The sequence below is a fragment of the Eriocheir sinensis genome, chromosome 4 (assembly GCF_024679095.1).
Source record: "Eriocheir sinensis breed Jianghai 21 chromosome 4, ASM2467909v1, whole genome shotgun sequence".
Lineage (NCBI taxonomy): Eukaryota > Metazoa > Arthropoda > Malacostraca > Decapoda > Varunidae > Eriocheir > Eriocheir sinensis.
In genome coordinates, this window is record NC_066512.1 from 430,283 (window position 1) to 437,863 (window position 7,581).

Genomic DNA, 7,581 nt, shown 5'->3' on the forward strand with positions numbered 1-7,581 from the left:
CACCTGTCACCAGGAGGAGGAGGAGGAGAATCAGAATAATGGTGCGCCATATGACCACTACTTACGGCGCCATAATTTTACGCCAGTCAAAATAATGCTTCATAAAATTGCAAGGTTGACTTCTTTTTTTAATTCCAGCATTTATATATATTTTTTTGTACTACCTGTTTTGATTTTTCACCACTTTCAATTTCAAGATTTTTTTTTCCTTATCGCGTTATTGTGCTAATCATCTTTCCTGTGTTTTCATTATTACTGTTTTTTTTAATCCTTTCTTTTTTTAGTTCTTATTATATCGTGTTTTTTTTTCCTTGTTGTTGTTGTTTATCTTTCTCCTCAGCAGTTTATATTTTCTTAGTTTTCGAGTTTGACGGCTTTGAGGTACGAAAAGCCTATTTTTGGGTCCACGGAAGAGCTAGTGCACTTGTTAGCGATAGAGGTTTCGATCGCGCTCCAGGACAACCCTGGATAAAAACGGCAACCTTACCCCACATCTGGATCGAAAAGAAATCAGGCTGCACTAAAACCACATGAACCCAATGAAGCAGGAAGGAACACGATTAAAGTAAAACTGACCCAGCTGAGGAAAACTATGATTAGGATATAACAAACGGACAGAGGAGAGCACGGACCAGTGAGGGTGACTTTAATATAATGGAGAGGAGGAGAGATAATGGTAGGGAGAGGAGTGGTGTGGAAGTACAATGAAGGGAAGAGAAACGAGGAGGAACCAAGTGAAATAAACTAAACCCAACGAAGAGAAAGATGATGGATGAAATGGATAGAGGCAATGGATCGGGGAATAGAAAAAAAAGTGATTGGATGAATGAGTCGTAAAGGAAAAAATAAGTAGAAATAGACGAAATAAAATAATAGACTGGAGAGAAAAAGTACACTAGAGTAAACTAAACCCTGTAAGGAGAAACGTAGAGATAAATGAAATTATTAAAAAAAAAGGAAGGGGACTGGAAATTTGAGCGAAGGATGTGAAAGGATAGTAAAGCAAAGGGAAGGAAAGAGTAATAAAGTAAAACAAACGATGAAATAAAGAAGGAAACTAAAAAAAACACATGCAAAGTGAAATAGAGGAGTGGGAGAGATCAAGTAGCATAATAATAAAAAAAAAATAGTGAAGGATTGGGAGGGTGACAGCACATTCTACCTGGCTGATGTGACATAGTGGAAGGAGTGGTAAAAAGTAATATGGAAGCAAGCGGCAGTGGGGGAGGGTGACCTTAGCATTTTATCACAGTGTTTTGACTACTTTTGGAAGGAAGAGACGAGGAAAAGCTGGACAAAATGGAAGCAGGAGGTGGAGGGGATGGGTGACTATATACTTTTATCTTGGTGTTTTGACGATCGCTGAGAGGAGGAAGAGCGGTAAGTGGCAGTGGGGAAGGGTGACTATACCATTTTGTCAGTTTTAAATGCTCGGCCCTAGGGGAAGGAGGAAGGTGAAGAGCAAGGTAGTATGGAAGAACACGGTATTAGGGTAGGTTGACGATAGCATTCTACCTTGGCGTTGTGGCTCCAGTAGATGAACTCAGGAGGCTCTGGGCTGTACTCCACGAGGCAGGTCAGGTTGATGGTGGAGCCCGTGTTGAGGTGGAGGTCCGGGCCGCCGAGGAGGTGGGTGTGTGGCTCTGAGGGGAAAGGGGAGGTGTGAAGGTGTGAATATGTATGAGGGTGTGTTAATCCGCGCCTTCCACTCCCCCCCCCCCTTCTCTCTCTCTCTCTCTCTCTCTCTCTCTCTCTCTCTCTCTCTCTCTCTCTCTCTCTCTCTCTCTCTCTCTCTCTCTCTCTCTCTCTCTCTCTCTCTCTCTCTCTCTCTCCACTTTAATAATCATGAGTATTGCAAAATTTCCCTTCCCTCGCTCTTTCTTCCCTGCTTTCATTATCTCCGTCGCATTGTCATCGTCCGGCCATAATCATATATTTCCCTCCTATAAGTCACTCCGCATCACACCCCAGGAAGAGAGAGAGAGAGAGAGAGAGACTTATTAAGGCGGCGTCACACTGGGCAAATTTCTCCCAACATGTTGCTCGTTTTTGTTGGCGGTTGGGCAAAATGAACAACCACCAACAAGATTTGGCGGATCGGGAAAGAGGGACAACGGTTGGTTGGTTGGTTGGTTGTGAGAAATCGGGGTCAAATGACATTCGTGCTATTAGCTGTAAATGTAAATTGAAAATCAATCATCGTACATATTTACTCAAATTGTCAACTGTAAAACTCCAAAAACCGACGTACATGTGCAAGTATGTGTTTGTGATTTATTTTTCCACTGTGTAAAGTCATTTATAACACTCATCTGACTGTGATGGTATGCTGGGCGGAGTCTGTGCCTGGCGCGAGGTAAACAAACTGTTGAGATGGAGAACACTGCCTCTTCTGACGCTTCTGCAGTCGTAGCTCATGCTTCATTATGTACAATGCAGCAGCACAATCTTCTAAAACCTAGCTCAATATCCTTCCGATTTATGGTAAACTGGCTGGAGAGATGCTGGCGCGGCGTTTGTTGTTGTTGGAGCGCGGCGTCAACACAACAGTTCAGGGTCAATGCTGTGTGATGCACAACATTGTTGTTTGGTGATATCACCAACGAAAACAAGCAACATGTTGGGAGAAACCTGCCCTGTGTGACGCCGCCTTTAGCAGGAGCCAGGATCTCACCCAGTGCCAAGGATAGGGAAAGTTTGGCCGCGTGCTGCGGAGCCATAGAATAGGAGAGATTGGCCACTCCATCACAGGCGCCACGTTGTTATCAGAAGAGCCAAGCGAAGTGTAAATGGATTTGACAAGGCTTTCGTTGGAGTTTTGGGCATTTCCAGGGGTAGTTCCCTCTGGTAGTTTGACTCTTCCGTACCATGAACCCAAACAAACACTCTTTAAAACCCGGCTATTCTCCTTTTTTGTCTTTGGAAACAGTTGATCTGAGAGGTAGAAGCGTCTGAGAGTAGCGACCCTTGAGTTTGTGGTGGGAGAGAGCCCATTACTGTGGGACACAGGGCCAGTGTGACATCCAGGTTGCCTCAGTTTACCTTCCTTTTTTGTTCTCTCATCATTGTGCTAACTTTATTTTCCTCCTTCATTCTCCCGCCTTCCGGCCCGGACAGTCCACGTGCAGCTCACCCAGCACGTGGGTGACTCTTTGCAACTGGAGACGACGTTAACTGGGCGTGGAACAATACGATGCCCGTTTACTTGTTTTACATTTGTGGTGGTTTACTGAACTGAGGGAGACCAACGTTATGTATGCAGGTCTTCCTTTAAAATCTGGCTCTCCTAAGCGTAATGCAGGTGCAGAAATTAACTGAGTGTGGTTTAGTACATGGAGACAGACTGGAATTACTTGTATATTATCTTTGAAAAAATGGCTCTTTGAAATTGGATGCGGCATTAGCTGGGTCCGGATTAATACATGGAAATAGACTGACATTATGTATATATATATATATATATATATATATATATATATATATATATATATATATATATATATATATATATATATATATATATATATATATATATATATATATATATATATATATATATATATATATTGTATTAGAAAATGGCTATTTGACACCGGATGCGACGTTACCCGGGTCTGGATTAATACGTGGAAATAGACAGACTAGCATCATGTATATCTTACCTTAAAAAATGGCTCTTTGACACTTGATGTGGCACTAACTAGGCGGGAATAGTACGTGCATGGCTGAAATTTTATACATGTTGCCTTAAATAACGGCTCCTTGAATCTGGGTGCTGCGGTAACTACATAGGTAAGAGGTAAAGTTTGGGTCTCCGCAATAGCTGCGCGTGGCCTCAGTGCTCACTGGGGAAACCTGCGGAAGGTAAACTGGTAAACCGTTAACTAAGGATGCCACTAAATGCTGTAATACTCAGAGCCGGAGACAAACCGGCATTGTGTGTGTACAGTCTTAAAAAGAAACATAACTCTCTCGAATCTAAACCGGGGCCGCACTCACCGTGTTCATAAGTGACATATTTGAATGGCTCACGGTCTCCCAACTTCTTCAATATTTATTTTGATTTTGATTTTTTTCAAAGAAATTGATAAGAGAAACAGTAACACATTATCACTACTCTGTTGTCATTTCCTTCAATACAACAGCAGCAATTCTTTCAACTAATTTTTCTGTTACCACCGAAAGGGTCCACAACGAGTTACACCTACAAGCTTTCCTTCTCCTAATCTTTTTAACAACCTTCGGTGGCGTCACAGCAGTTTCCCGGGAAGGTAGTTTTTCTTCTTTCTCTGTTACTATGATTTCATTCGTTTCATTGGCTGGCAGAATCTCCTTTGTTATCTCTGTTCGTTCTACTCTCAGAGGTCCATCGCCATTTTCTGTTACATTCTTAGTCTCGAGAGAAGTCTCCTTAATGGTTTCCTGTGAAGGAAGTTTTTCTTCTTTCTCTGTTATTACAACTTCATTCGTTTTATTGCCGGGCAGAATCTCCTTTGTTATCTCTGTTCGTTCTGTTATCAGAGGTCTATCGCCATTTTCTGTAACATTCTTAGTCTCCACAGAAGTCTCCTTAATGGTTTCCTGTGAAGGTAGTTTTTCTTCTTTTTCTGTTACTTCAACTTCATTCGTTTTATTGCCGGGCAGAATCTCCTTTGTTATCTCTGTTCGTTCTGTTATCAGAGGTCCATCGCCATTTTCTGTAACATTCTTAGTCTCCACAGAAGTCTCCTTATTGGTTTCCTGTGAAGGTAGTTTTTCTTCTTTTTCTGTTACTTTAACTTCATTCGTTTTATTGCCGGGCAGAATCTCCTTTGTTATCTCTGTTCGTTCTGTTATCAGAGGTCCATCGACATTTTCTGTAACATTCTTAGTCTCGAGAGAAGTCTCCTTAATGGTTTCCTGTGAAGGTAGTTTTTCTTCTTTTTCTGTTACTTTAACTTCATTCGTTTTATTGCCGGGCAGAATCTCCTTTGTTATCTCTGTTCGTTCTGTTATCAGAGGTCCATCGCCATTTTTTGTAACATTCTTAGTCTCCACAGAAGTCCCCTTAATGGTTTCCCGTGAAGGAAGTTTTTCTTCTTTTTCTGTTACTACAACTTCATTCGTTTTATTGCCTGGCAGAATCTCCTTTGTTATCTCTGTTCGTTCTGTTATCAGAGGTCCATCGCCATTTTCTGTAACATTCTTAGTCTCCACAGAAGTCTCCTTAATGGTTTCCTGTGAAGGTAGTTTTTCTTCTTTTTCTGTTACTTCAACTTCATTCGTTTTATTGCCGGGCATAATCTCCTTTGTTATCTCTGTACGTTCTGTTATCAGAGGTCCATCGACATTTTCTGTAACATTCTTAGTCTCCACAGAAGTCTCCTTAATGGTTTCCTGTGAAGGAAGTTTTTCTTCTTTTTCTGTTACTTCAACTTCATTCGTTTTATTGACGGGCAGAATCTCCTTTGTTATCTCTGTTCGTTCTGTTATCAGAGGTCCATCGACATTTTCTGTAACATTCTTAGTCTCGAGAGAAGTCTCCTTAATGGTTTCCTGTGAAGGTAGTTTTTCTTCTTTCTCTGTTATTACAACTTCATTCGTTTTATTGCCGGGCAGAATCTCCTTTGTTATCTCTGTTCGTTCTGTTATCAGAGGTCCATCGACATTTTCTGTAACATTCTTAGTCTCCACAGAAGTCTCCTTAATGGTTTCCTGTGAAGGAAGTTTTTCTTCTTTTTCTGTTACTTCAACTTCATTCGTTTTATTGCCGGGCAGAATCTCCTTTGTTATCTCTGTTCGTTCTGTTATCAGAGGTCCATCACCATTTTCTGTAACATTCTTAGTCTCCACAGAAGTCTCCTTAATGGTTTCCTGTGAAGGTATTTTGTCTTCTTTCTCTGTTACTAAAGTTTCATTCGTTTTATTGCCGGGCAGAATCTCCTTTGTTTTCTCTGTTCGTTCTACTTTATGAGGTTCATCGCTCTTTTCTGTTGCGTTCCTCCCCTCCACAAATGTCATAGTAATGCTTTTCTGTGAAGGTAGTCTTTCTTCTTTCTCTGTTACTAAAGTTTCATTCGTTTTATTGCCGGGCAGAATCTCCTTTGTTTTCTCTGTTCGTTCTACTTTATGAGGTCCATCGCTCTTTTCTGTTGCGTTCCTCCCCTCCACAAATGTCATCGTAATGCTTTTCTGTGAAGGTAGTCTTTCTTCTTTCTCTGTTACTAAAGCTTCATTCGTTTTATTGCCTGGCAGAATCTCCTTTGTTTTCTCTGTTCGTTCTACTTTATGAGGTCCATCGCTTTTTTCTGTAGCGTTCCTCCCCACCACAAATGTCATCGTAATGCTTTTCTGTGAAGGTAGTCTTTCTTCTTTCTCTGTTACTAAAGTTTCATTCGTTTTATTGCCTGGCAGAATCTCCTTTGTTACCTCTGTTCGTTCTACTTTCAGAGATCCATTGCCCTTTTCTGTAAAATTCTTACTCTCCACAAATATCTCCTTGATGGTTTCCTGTGAAGGTAGTTTTTCTTCTTTCTCTGTAACGAAAACATCATTCGTTTTATTGCCTGGCAGAATCTCCACTGTTTTTTCTGTTCGTTCTACTTTATGAGGTTCGTCGCTCTTTCCTGAAGCACTAAATACAGTTTCTGTTTTGTTTTTACTTTGGTCATCCGCCCCTACCTTTGGAAAAAGAAGAGTTGCGGCTTTATCGTCCTTCGGCTTTTCTTCAGTCGCATTGGTAAGAGGCTGTACTGTTGCTTCCTTCTTTATAACAACTTCGTCAGTGACCTTTTTCACATTCACCGTCTGTGTTAGGGACTCGTTGTTTGGAGTGGTTTCCGTCAGAGTTTCCCTCTCTGTGACAGATTTTTCGCCGCTTTCTTTACCTTCCTCATCAATAACAACCTGTGTTTCCGTAGTCTTTGATACATTTCCGTTGGGCCTTACGTCAGTTTCTCTAGTCTTTTCAACGACTGTCTTGTTTCCGGTTACATGCCCCGTTTCATCTGTATTATTAAAGACTTTCCTTTCGACGGTCTTGATGGTGTCATTTGTGCCACTGTCCATGCTCTTTAGAGCAGACATATTAGGTAAATCGTTGAGTCCCCTCTCGTCAACTTTATGGCAAGGGTTCATAACGGCCTTCTCCACGGTACCGGAGGCCGCCCTGTCGTTCGGGAACCCCGCGGAGTTCGCTCCGCCGGCCAGCGGCAGGCTGCTGCCGCTCAGATTTCCCAGGAACAAGAAGAGCGTGCACACTGCGAAGAGCGTCATAATTGTTGACTGTGAGGTTATGAAATTAAAAAGAATTACGGTTTTGTAAAAACCGCTTTCGTCAGCTCAGGGATTGAAAACAGAATGGCCTCCGGAACACCGACCGGCAGGGAGAAAAATCCTCTGGGGTCTTCCTCCGCCGCAGGATCTGTTTTGGTAGAACAGAGAGAGTCGAGCGAAAAGAAAGCACACACACACACACACACACACACACACACACACACACACAAGACGGCAAGGAATTCTGATGTCAAGTCTGGTGTGTGTGTGTGTGTGTGTGTGTGTGTGTGTGTGTCTTAAGGAGGATGCGAAGCTCAGGGGTCCGTT

At 42.0% G+C, this 7,581-nt stretch overlaps 1 non-coding gene across 50 annotated transcripts; it reads left to right on the forward strand.

The window, feature by feature from the left end:
* The first annotated feature begins 4,370 nt into the window (after positions 1-4,370).
* Positions 4,371-7,253, forward strand: LOC127007749 (uncharacterized). 50 transcript variants are annotated; one of them, XR_007760512.1, is made up of 6 exons: positions 4,371-4,682; positions 4,842-4,907; positions 5,067-5,225; positions 5,703-5,861; positions 6,021-6,179; positions 6,339-7,253. It is a non-coding gene; the product is annotated as an uncharacterized LOC127007749 (transcript). The 50 variants fall into 50 exon arrangements; XR_007760519.1 differs by lacking the exon at positions 5,703-5,861 and adding an exon at positions 5,478-5,543 and having other exon boundaries at positions 5,067-5,159; XR_007760589.1 differs by lacking the exon at positions 4,842-4,907 and adding an exon at positions 4,749-4,841 and having other exon boundaries at positions 4,371-4,589; positions 5,160-5,225.
* The last annotated feature ends 328 nt before the right edge of the window (positions 7,254-7,581 follow it).